This window comes from Diceros bicornis, chromosome 2 (assembly GCF_020826845.1).
Source record: "Diceros bicornis minor isolate mBicDic1 chromosome 2, mDicBic1.mat.cur, whole genome shotgun sequence".
Taxonomy (NCBI): Eukaryota; Metazoa; Chordata; class Mammalia; order Perissodactyla; family Rhinocerotidae; genus Diceros; species Diceros bicornis.
Window position 1 is genome coordinate 88,812,795 of NC_080741.1, and position 12,869 is coordinate 88,825,663.

Sequence of the window (12,869 nt, forward strand, 5' to 3'; positions counted from 1 at the left end):
CTTCAGCCTAATCTACAATGATTTTATTTTCACAAGGATTAGGAATATACAGATTTCAGGTATTGATAACAATTAAATTTAAAAGGCAATCCCTACATTCCCCTCCTCTTGCTCCTGGAAAACCCTGTCTATCCCCCAAATGCCCTTCCCTCGCTCACCTCCATGGTTCCCTGGCCTCCAGGCCAGGAAGAGAACTATGAGACATAGTCAGTGAATCAGTCAACAGATATTCACCAGATATTCACTTGGGCCCTGGGCTGATACGAACCAGGCAATGGGAGGAAAATGTGTCATATTCCCTGGCCTTAAGCAGCTCCAGAGTCCAGCAGTTTCTCCTCAGAGTGACCACTCTGTACAGGGCACTGTGCTGCATTAACAAGCTCCCACGAGGAAGTGGACTTGCCCAGGACAGAAGCGAGTCCATTCTCTGGTTCTCAGTGTCTTCGTCTTTGTCCAAAGCTAGCAGAAGAGGCAGAACAGAAAAGATAATTGCATCAGAGCTAGGAGAGGGGTGTGTGCTCAGACGGGGGGAAAGACCACGAAGGTAGAAGTGATCAAATCGGGAAGACTTAAAGAAGACTAACTTAAGGTAGGACTTCCCGAATACGTAGCTCAATGAGATGCCACGAGTAAGGGAAGGGGCACTCAAGGCAGTGGGAGCCACGTGTGCAAGGTCATAGGGGGTGAAGTGATCTTTACTTTCGAGGCACTGATGGCTTCAGTTTGGTAGAAACACAGGGTTTGTGCAAAGGAGAGGCACTCAGGGCAGGCCCTCTGTATGAATTTAGACTCCATCCACAGGGCTGCCACAACCACTGTGTAGACTGCGTCCTTGGGTGTCTGGCCCAGAGGGCAAGTGGAGCTAAAATCCAGTCAAGCTCAACTCACCAAGCCCCGGCCCCGGCACACGTCTGGATCTACCAGGGAAAAGGGGGGCCTGTTTCTAATCTGCCCAAATGTGCTGGCTATTCTAACAGCAGCCTTGTTTATCCTGCCCCCACACCACAACTTTCAAAGCCTTTTCACATGCAGGATCTTACTGAATTCTCACAACTCCATGACCTAGGGATTATGAGCACAATTTCATAGATGAAGAAATGAGGCTGAGAGGTAGAGAAAGACAAAACTCGCCAAAAGACACGACTTGAGTTCCAGCGATTCCAGCCCTGTGCAAAACACAGGCTTGGCGAATACAACTGAGATTTATGATGTATGTTACACAACATGACCAAAAATAGAAATGTTAAAAGGCAAGGTAAAATCATAACTATTTTTATCATTCCAATATTTTCTCCCACTCTACTAGACTGTCTTTCGTGGAAATTCATCTAAAAAAGGATGGCATGTCCCCTCATGACCTGACAGCAGAGAGTCCTAAGATGCAGAGGAGCCCACAATCTCACACATTTGAAATGGAAGAAATTTCCCTGAGAAATCAGTGCAAGTAATATCTGATTTTTACCTAAAACTACCTGGGTGGAAAATAATTGGAACTTTGGGGAAAAATCCTTCTGATTGAATTCTGTTTCCTGGCTTATGAAAAACAGAGCCTGAAAAAGAGAAGGGAACGACCCCAACCTTGGCGAAGGCTCCCAACGCATCCAGGCAGCCGAGGTTGTAGAAAGAGGCTGTGAGTGAATTCAGACCCTGAACCTGCTTGTGAGTACAACTACGCGGCTCGCTCTTTGAGGACTACATGATGGTGCTGAAACACTGGGTAGATAAGCCTCATAATACTCTCATTTCTGTTTATACCTGCAAGATTAATTATATACACCAATTCATTGAGAGCTGTACCAAAAACGTACAGGCTGCTTATAAAACAAGTTCTAAGGGGCTTTCTAAAAGGTCCCATAACCACGGCAGTTTACAGGTAGCCAACACTCAGTGGATTTGAGAAAACCTTGAGTACAGTTCTGGCGCCATCTCGTGTCTAATATTGAGATCAGCACTTCTACACAAGCAAACACACCTGGAGCAGAGGGACGAAGGAGCTGACATACTCTGGGAGGGGTGAGTAGTTAAGTGTTCCTGAAAATGTGGGAGGGATGGGGAGATGCAACTGGAGAAGCAGGCTGGGCCAGTCCTGACGGGGACCTTTGTCTCACAGGCTCTGAGGGGTTGTCAGCACCTAGGTGACAGCATCAGATGTGTGTCTGCGAACAGTTCAGCCGCAGGCATACAGGCACGGACCTCAAGGGATCTGATGCCCATGGGGACAGCGCATCCCCGACTACGCTCACCGCTGGAATTCTCGGGCCAGATCCCAGGAATAGCCGCCTCCTCCTAGAATATAAGCAGGGATGGCTGGCTGTTTCTTCACTCTATATCCACACTGCCTAGAACAGTGCCTGGTTTTTATTAAAAGTTAAAACGGGCGGTATTTTTCCATACAAAAGACTTCATGATAATCCTGTCAAAATGCAGATCCGCTACCCATCCATCCCCGGGGCGTCTTTTTGTGAGTAAGGAATTAGCTCTGGGCTTCACCTGCCTGAGAAGCAGGCACCGTCTCCGCATCCCCCCGATGAAAACAAGGAGGCTCAGCAGGCCCTCCGCCCACCTCGGACTCTCCCCTGCTCGGCCCCAAAGGCCCCTGCCTGTTTCATGTGAGAACGCCCGACTGTGGGGCCAGAGCAGACTAAACTGTCAGCTGTGCCACACACTGACCCTGCTGGACCTCCAGGTTACAGGTCTACCACACGGGGAGCCCGGAAAATGCTCTGAACACGTGAGGGGCAATTACAGCTCCAGAAAAGCCCAGTCTTTCCAGTGACGTCCCCAGGACCCCTCCCAAATTACTGGCCTGGGGGACCCCCGTGGGAGAGGTAACATCCAATCTCACTGGGAAATACAAGTCTCCACAACCCCATGAGGTGAGGGCTTAAGAAAGACCGCGCACACCAGCGTCTTCTGCCTCCCTCCATTGTCCCTGCAGTACAGATGGGGAAACTGAGGTCCTCAGAGGAAAAGATTCTCTCTGAGGTTACTTCCCAGGCTTGGGAAACCGAAGCGCCCTGCTTTCCAGTTGGTGCGGCAAAGGCGGGGTCCAGCGGCGACGTACCACAAGATTTCCAGGGCAGCCTCACCTCCACACTCCCACCGCCTCCGCTGGGCCCACCTGCTCCGGCCCACTCGGCTCCGCTCGGCCCAGCTCGGCCCACCTGCTCGGCCTCTTTCAGCCAGAACAACAGATTGGCACGTTCGCCCCGCCTCGCCCCTTGGCCGTTTGCTGGGTCCGCAGGGCCCCTGTGGCCTGACTCGGGTTGTTTCCGGCACCGCTCGGCTCCACCGGGCCCGCCTCGCTCCTTTCTTCAGTCACCTACCAAGCTCCCCGACACCTGCCAACCCCTCACCCACCGGCCTGCTCTGGGGGAGTCCTTCCCACACGACCATACAGGGGCCTCCCGGGGTTTCCTTCATCGCGGAGGCCGCGCGGGCTGAGGGAGGAACCTCGGCTGTGGAGCATCTGGGGCACTTGGCGTCGCCACCAGGCCCCCACATGGCAACTGGATGACCTTGGGGCAGGCTTCTCACCCCTGAGTCTCAGTCTCTCCATCTGCAAGATGAAGTTGCTGATGATCCCGCTCCCTGGGCTATAGGAGGACGAGGGAGCCGGTGAGCACGTGTTGAGCGCCATCAGTGCGCTAAGCAGAGTGTGGACGCAGAGGAGAGCGCTGGCGCTGCATCCTCCAGGAACTCACAGAGGACCAAACAGGCCTGTTCGTACAAGACCTGGCCCTCTGCTTTTCTCTCGCGGTATGGCTTCGAGCAGGTCGCTTAGATGCCCTGAGCCGTTTCCTCGCCATGAAATGGGCATAGCTCCTTGGCAAGCAAGAACTGTCTGTGTTCGCCCTGCGCTCCAGCTCAAGACATCTCAGAGTGAGGCTGCGCGGGAGTCAGTCCCATTCCCCGTCCTTCAGAAAGCTGGGCTGGGGGGAGATGGCCTCTTACAATGACCCTCAGTGTCACTGAGATTCATCCACAAACCTTTACTAGCCTGGAACTCAACCAGCTCAGGGCAATACTTGGATACTTGAGTTGCAAGCTGCAGAAACTGAATTTACTAATTTAAATAAAAACAGTTGTTGGAAGGATACTGGGGAGATCGTGGATTAAGGAAAACCTGAAGACAAAGGTCAGTAAAGAGGAAGCTGGGATGTCCCAGGTGGTCTTGGTGCCAAAAACCTCTGAACAGATCCCCCTGTACCCCACTGCTGTAGGAAGGCACTCCAGCCCTCTCTACTGTCTCACTGGGCTGTCACTACTCAGACTCTTATGTGTCCAGAAAGAAGGTCTAATTAATGGGGGTAGGTATCAGGAAATTCTTCACATTTGAGTAGGATGTGATTGTATTGATGGATGAATAGAAATTTGCCAAACAGAAGGAAAGGACCTCCCTTCCAGGTAGGGGCAGCATGTACAGGGCATGTCCCTCACAGGGCAGAGATCTTGGGGTCATTTCAGATTTCTGCTTGCCACACTATGCCAGGTGCTTTTCTGGTCGTCTTATTCAATGCTCACAAAAACCCTACAAAAATAGGTGTTATTAACTTTTTGGAAAATGATTTTATTTTCTTTATAAAAATGCTAAATGCTTTTATAAAGAATTCAAGCTATATAGCAAAATGCTGCAAAACTGACAGCGGGGTGGCAGGAAATCACTGTAAATTCTAGTACCCCAAATATCCAGGCAACATCATTCCAGCTATCTTTCTAGTTGTATATATGGCAGGAGGCAAGAAGGGGAGAGGGAAGGGGAAAGGTTGGGTGGAAGGGAAGGAGAGAGGGTAGAAGGAAGGAAGGAAAGAAAGACAGAATTTTATAAAGTGGGATCACACTCTATATGCTAAATTTTAAAATAAAATATATGGGGCTTATTTATACTTGAATTTAACAAAAGAAAAAAGAATTTAAGTGAAATAGAAGCAGTTGCTAACTTTATCTGTTTGTTTTGTTACCACAAGAGATTATTTCCTACAAGACACCCCCCCAAGATTATGAAGAACATTAAGAGGTTGAAAGTCGTTTATTTTCTTAAATTACATGTTTCACTCTTAGCTCTTATTTTTCCCTATTATGAAGGATCAGAAAAAAGTCCTTCACACTCTTCCACGCCCACGCCCAACATTCTGCTGTTGGGCTATTGTTTTTATAATGCCAAGGTCTAGAATATGCACATTTACTCTGCCACCTCCCTTCCCTGGGATGTTTGGTCCTAGTTCTGGGTTTATTTGGAAGCACTGCTCACCTCTAGTCCTGTTACCTTGGCTTTTCCTTCTCTGAGTTCCTTGTTTAGATTTATCTCTTGGTTGGCATAGCCCCCTTTACAAATGTGAATGTTCAGGCTTGTTCAAAGACACTTTGCACATGGCAAATCAGTGCAGGATTCAAGATGCTGATCTATATTTGCCTGACTCCAAAGACAGTGCTCAGGAATTGTGAGCTTTTGGTCTTGGCGGGGGGGTTGGCCTTTGGGGAAGGAGCGGGTTACTCTCTCTTCCTGAACCCTCTGGGGAGGCCACAGGAGCCTGGACAGGACACAGGGCTAACTCTGCCTCAGGGGGATAGATTCAGGGCTGGTCAGGCTTCCTGTGATGCCTCTAACTCCACCCCCAGAGGTCTGAGTAGGGAATTAGTGACAGGCTGTTGGTCTTTTTGTCCCAGATTTATCTGGAGCCTGAGGACTGTGGACAGAAAGTAGGACAATGAGGAAGCCCAAAGTATCTGTTTTCCTTCTACTGGAAACAAAAATTCCCAACCAGGGGCCTAAACAATGAGAAACTTATTTTCCTTTCACCTGGAGAAAAGAAAGGAAAGCCCGGAAGTGGCAGTCTGGGCTGCAATGGCAGCTCACCCAGGCTGGCATGTCCCAGCATCCTTCTTGTCTTCCATTCCGCCATCTTTCTCAAAATGGTGGCCAGAGGATGAGGAAGAAGGGAAAACCTGAGGGACTGAAGGCCCAGTGACTTCCACCTGCGTCTGGTGGGCCAGAACTGAGTCACAGCCACTCCTGGCTGCAAATGATGCTGGCAAATGTAGTTTTTTAAGTCAGTTAAATGACAGGAGCTTCATCCTCATGATAAGTGATAGTTCTTCATCAATTTTTAATCTGCAATAATGATAACAGCTACACTTATTCATTTACAGATATTTGTTGGAAGTGCCAACTAGAAGTTGGGCACAGAGCTAGCTGTTGTGTGTACAGTGGTGAAGTGAATAGACAAGGGTCTGTCCTCACGTGGGTCCTTTGGGGGCTAGTATGTGCAAAGCACCTAACATCTATTACTCCTTTTAATTCTCATAACAGCACTGAGAGGTGGGTATTATATCCCCATCTGATGGACAAGTAAATGGAGGCTCTGAGAGGCTAATAACCTATGCAAGTCTCCATAATTATATAACAGAGCCAGAATTCAAACCCATGTTGGTCTACTCTAAAGCTCCGGCTCCTAATGATGTTTCCATGCCAGTGGTTTCTGTCCCTGGCTGCGCCCAATGCCTGGGACCCACTCCTTAGAGATTCTAATTTAGTTGGTTGGAAGTAGAGTCTGGGCATCAGTGTACGTGCATTATCTTATTTAATCCTCACAACAACTGGAGACGGAGGTATTTTTCTATTTAAAATCAGGAAAATTAAGATCCAGAGAGGTAGATTCACTTGCCCAAAGTCACACAGCAAGTCCACAGTGGAGCTGGGATGTCTGCCCACATCTCTTTACTTTCTCCAAAGAGCTGTCCTTGGCTCCAGGAAAAGGTGGCTTCCATAAAGTTGCGGGGTACACTGGCCAACCCCTCTGCCCCAGCCCAGAAACCTCCCTGAGAATGTGTATGCCTGAGGGATAGGGCACCACGTGGCAGCTGGGTGATAAACGGGCCAGGCCATGCCAGGATGTGCGACGGAAGCCCAGCCCTCTGAAGGCAGAGGTGTGGCTGGGCTGGGGTTGGGGCCGGACGTGGGGATGCACTTTTTCCCCAGCACAACAAGCTGTGGGCTTCCTCCTCCCCAGCTGAGCCCTGCCTGATATGTCAGGCCCAGAATGGGTCACTAGCCAGGGACTGGAGGGCTGGCAGGGGGGCAGGGGCCCAGGGCCAGTCCCCAGAGGAAGTCACATGGCAGGGGTCACAGGCCTGACCCAGGAACGGTGAAGGGAGGGAGATATTTCAGGCCTGAGAGGAAGGACCCAGCCCATGAGATGAATCACCCGGGACAGATTATCCTGAGGAAGACCTTGGGGGTGGAACTGTGATAAGCCCCCTCCTCCCAAGGTGACTAGGAGCCCGTGGTCAGCTTGCCAGTAATCAGCGAGGCCGAGTGTGGCTAGGGCACTCAGATGCGTCTAAGGACGCCTGCTAGCTCCAGGTGCTTTCCAGGAGTTGACCTCTTAGCGACCTTACAGCATGGTGATGAGCACTCCACTTTAAAGGTCAGGAAACGGAGCCTTGAGACAAATCACTTGCTCCAAGTCGCAGGACCAGAGATGGGATTTGAAGTAGGAGTCTGCCCTTCTGTTGCTGCCAGCTTGCCTCCCCAAAGCAGGAGCTAAGACTGCTGCTGCCCTCCCCTCCTCGTGCTCCCTGCGTGGACATGAAGTCTCCCAAATAAAACAACCAGGCTCTAGCCTCATCATGGCAAATCAGGCCTCAGGTCTTATGCTTGCTTCTAGGTGAGTCACTAAACTTGTCCAAACTTGTCAATGTACGAATGGGAAGGATGGAGTCCAGAGAGGGCAAACAGCTTACCCAGGATTCCAGAGGAAGTCTGGCAAAGGCCGACTCAACCTGAGTCCTGCCTCCCAGCCCACGGGTCTATGCACCGCACTATTATTTGGGGTTAAAAGTATTACTGTGGAACATTTTCTGGATCTCTAATTGTGGTCCTGGACTATCAGCATCACCTGGGGACTTGTTTGAAATGCACATTCTTGGGCCCCATTCCAGATGGACTGTATCAGAACCTGGGGGCTGAGCAGCCCTGTGTGTGTTAATAAGCCCCCCCAGAGATTCTGACGCTGCCAAACTCCAAGTACACACGTGCACTATGATTATCTAGTGTAAAATGGCCTTATAAAGATCTTAGCCCAAGTTCAGTAGAAAATCCCATTCACCTGATGGCCCATCCACAGGCTCACACACCATGAGAGTGCACAGGGCCTCAGAAATCAGCAGGACAGTGGTTCTCAAACTGGGGGAATGCGCAGCCCCTTTAAAGGGGAAGGTGGTTTGTGTGCCGCTTCTCACACACAAAATAGTGGTTTGATTAATGTTTATTATACCGTTGCTTCAATAGGTACTATCATAAAACTCAGTATAGGCCCTAATCCAATTCTAAAATCAGCAAGTTCCACATTACATATAGACAACTACAATCAACACTACAAAACCTAACTTTTAAATTAATGATATTGACAGTGTGGCAGAGAATGCTAGTTTGCTGAAGCCTAATGGCAGCTTGCAGGCTGATTGAGGCACCACCCACTACCACATGGAATCAGGCCCCAGGTATTACCTGTGTCAGGAGATGAATCAACTCTCCCACCCTTTCCTCCATCCCAGCTCCTCTAACCCTTCCTCCACACAGCGCAGGGGGTTTCAATGCGTTATCTACATGCCGTCAACCTCTGTTTCCCTCTCAGTAGCTCCAAGTCATGAAAGTGCTTTCAGCTGGCACGCTCATGACTGTAAACACAAAGGCAAACTCAAGCAAGGAAGTCAGTTGGAGGCTAGCTCTCTCCGTTAGAGAGCTGTCATCCTGATAGTCCAAAATATGTGGACGTTAGATTCATGTTGAAGGGAAACAAGATAATTTAAAAATTGTCACTCTTGGAGCCTTGAGCCTGTCTCTGGAAAACTAAGGGTCTGAAGAAGTCCCTTTTGGAGAGACACAGACTTAGAGCTGCCATGACTGGCCCCACTTGTGAGTAGGAGAAATCAAGGCTCAGAGAAGAGTGAGGACCTGCTCTTCCCTTCTCTGATCCCTCTAACATCCATCAGCTGGTTTCCCATGGGTTTGAAGAAGGACCGTTTCCCAGCCACAGTTGTCCCCAAATGCAAGAGGCTCCCCTGGAATAAAGTGAGCTGCCCTCCCTGAGAGAGGTTTGTGCACAGGTGGCATTACTCAGTGTGGCATTACTCAGTGGGGATGGCACCGAGGGGGTATGGGCACTGGGTGGGGATTGTGCCACGGCAGGGATCCTCAAAGGCCTCTGCTCCAATGAAACCAGACTTGGTCGGCACCTAGGGAGCTGCTTTTAAGTAGAGAAGTAACCCCAAGCTCTGCCAGGAAGTCCAGCTTGGGAGGTCTGGAGGGGGACCTGGGCATCTGGATTTGTAACCAAGTCATTCTGATGCACACAGAAGTTTGATAAACACTGGCCTAGGTGACCTTTAAGATTCCTTCTGGTCCTGAAGGGCTGGATTCCGATATACATCATTATCATTGTAGTCATCATCAAATAGTTATCATATGTTGAGTATGTGATATAATGCCAGACACTCTGGTAAATGCTTTACATATATGATTGCATATAACCCATGAAGTAGTATTATTATTTCCTCCCCATTTTACAGATGAGGAACCTGAGACTGAGAGAGGTTAATCATTTTCCTAAGATCAGACAGCAAATGGCTGAGCTGGGACTCAAGGCAGGATCTGCTGCCCCACCGCCCTCGGCATTTCATATCTGACTCTGCCCCTAGCTGGCCGTGTGTCTTGGTAGCCTCTCATACCTGCTTATGGATTCAGTCTCCCCATCTATGGAGTGGACAGTCTCTTTGCACCTTCATGCACCACTATCTCTGCCTAAATTTGCAAACAGGCCTGTTGGGTTTGCTGCCCAACCAGGCAGTGCACTGCTACCCATGTTCCAACTCTTCCCAGTTGGGATGCTTTGGCCTTGCCCATCCTGGCCACCTGTGTTAAGCACTGAGTCACTGACCTAGAGTAAGCAGACCTCATGCATAGCAGTGGAAAGCCTGGGATGTAGATGAAAGCCATGCAGATGAAATCAGTGTGGAGGTCCCCATTCTTTTTTTAAAAAAATATTTTTTTGAGGTCACATTGGTTTATAATGTTGTGTAATTTCAGGTGTACATTATTATATATCAGTTTCTGTATAGATGCATCGTGTTCACCACAAATAATCTAGTTTTTAATCCGTCACCATACATATGTGCCTATTTACCCCTTTCGCCCTCCCCATACCCCTTCTTCTCTGGTAACCACTAATCTGTTCTGCTTATCCATGTGTTTATCTTCCACATATGAGGGAAATCATACAGTGTTTGTCTTTCTCTGTCTGGCTTATTTTGCTTAGCATAATATCCTCAAGATCCATCCATGTTGTCGCAGATGGCATGATTTTGTCTCTTTTTATGACTGAATAGTATTCCATTGTATATATATACACCACATCTTCTTTATCCATTCATCCATTGATGGGCACTTGGGTTGCTTCCAAGTCCTGGCTATTGTGAATAATGCTGCGATGAACATAGGGGTGCATAAATCTCTTTGAATTGTTGATTTCATGTTCTTTGGGTAAATACCCAGTAGTGGGATAGTTGGATCATATGGTATTTCTATTTTTAATTTTTTGAGAAATCTCCATACTGTTTTCCATAGTGCCTGTGGCAGTTCAGCCCATGTGAAGGCACCCAGTGGTCAGTGGCCCCAACCACACTAGTGTGACTTGCCTGCTGAGCAGCTGTGGCCCAGTCCGTATGAATGCAGAGTGGCCAGCTGGCACTACTATGAGCAGATGGGGCAGGAACAGAAAAAAACATCCCCTGCCACCCCCCAACAGTGGCAGGAGGAATCTGTGACCAGAAGCAACAGGAACCACAGCAGAATTGGTGACCCAGCCTCCAGTGGCTAGCAACCCTGACACCAGCTCCACCAGCATCAGGGGCTGTATACAAGTCCCCAAGTCCCCAGGCCCCTGCCAGCAACAATGACACCCATGAACTGAGCACCCTTGGCAGTGGTACAACTAGCACCCCAGAACAAGGTGGGAACCACAGTGCAGGTGGTGCATGGGACAGCAGCATCTGAGCCCATGGAAAGCCGGAGGAGGAACACAAGACCCAAGTGACCAGAACCAAAGGACCAAAGCAGTACCCAAATAAGAAAAGGTGGTTACTACCACAAATGTGCTGGCAGAGGATCAGTTCATCAAACACCATGAAGAACTACAGTAACACAGCAGAACAGAAGGAGAATGACAGCTCTCCAGAAACCAAACCTGAAGTCACAGAAGACTACAATCTAACTGACATAGAATTCAAAATAGCTGTCATAAAGAAACTAAATGAGACCCAACCCTGATGGCCTAGTGGTTAAAGTTCAGTGTGCTCCGCTTTGACAGCCCAGGTTTGGTTCCTGGGCGCAGAACCACACCACTCATCTGTCAGTAGCCATGCTGTGGTGGCAGCTCACATAGAAGAACTAGAATGACTTACAACTAGAATATACAACTATGTATTGGGGCTTTGGGGAGAATAAAAAAGAGAGAGAGGAAGATTGGCAACAGATGTTAGCTCAGGGCAAATCTTTCTCAGCAAAAAAAAAAAAAGTTACAAGAAAACTCATAAAGACAGTTCAATGAGGTCAGGAGTAAAATTAATGAACAGAAGGAATACTTCACCAGAGTTTGAAGCTCTAAAAAAACAAAACAAAACAAACAAAAAAACAAATCCTGGGGATGAAGAGCACAATGAGATTAAAAAAAAATAATGTAGAAAGCATAAAAAATAGAGCAGACCTTATGGAGCAGAGAATTAGTGACCTTGAAGATAGAAATATAGAAATGATTCAGGTAGAGGAGGAGAGAGAACTAAGATTTTTTTAAAAATGAAGAAATTCGTTGAGAAATATCTGACTCAATTAGGAAAAGAAACATAAGGATTATAGGTATCCCAGAGGGAGAAGAGAGAGAGAAAGGAGCAGAGACCTTATTCAAAGAAACAATAGCTGAGAACTTCCCAAACCTGGGGAAGGAACTGGACATGCAAGTATATGAAGCTAATAGAACTCCTAATTACATCAATGCAAAAAGACCTTCTGCAATGCACATAATAGTAAAACTGTCAAAAGTCAATGACAAAGAAAAAATATTAAGAGCAGCAAGACAGAAGAAAATAACCTACAAAGGAACCCCCATCAGGCTTTCAGCAGATTTCTTAGCAGCAACCTTACAGGAGAAAATGGAATGAAGTATCAAAAACTATCAGCCAAGAATGCTCTATCCAGTAAAATTATCCTTCAGATAATGATGGAGAAATAAAAGCTTTCCATATAAACAAAAGCTGCGGGAGTTCATTGCCAGTAGACCTGCCTTACAAGAAATGATGAAGGGAACCCTTCTACCTGAAACAAAAAGGCAAAGGTTTACAAAGCTTGGAACAGGGAGATAAATAGACAGACAAAATCAGAAAATTGCAGCCCTCTATCAAAATAGGTTAGCAAATGCTTAATTACAACGTAAAAGATGAAAGAAAGCATCAAAAATAACTATAAACACTTGAATTTAGTCACAAACTCACAACACAAAAAAGAATACCTTGTGACAACAAAAACATATTAGGGGAAGAGGAAAGGGATGGAACCTGCTTAGGCTAATAGAGATAAGAGGCTATCAGAAAATGGACTAGCTCATCTATAAAATCTTTATATGAACCTCATGGTAAACACAATACAAAAAATCAGAGCAGTGTCACAAATATAAATAAAGAGAAAAATGGAGGCCCCCATTCTTGGCTGGGGTGGGGAGGTGTGGGGGTGGACACAAAGGGAATGAATAGTTAACTTTTATTAAGCACCCATTATGTGCCAGACACTCAGCTGGATGCTGGGCAAGTGACTGAACCTC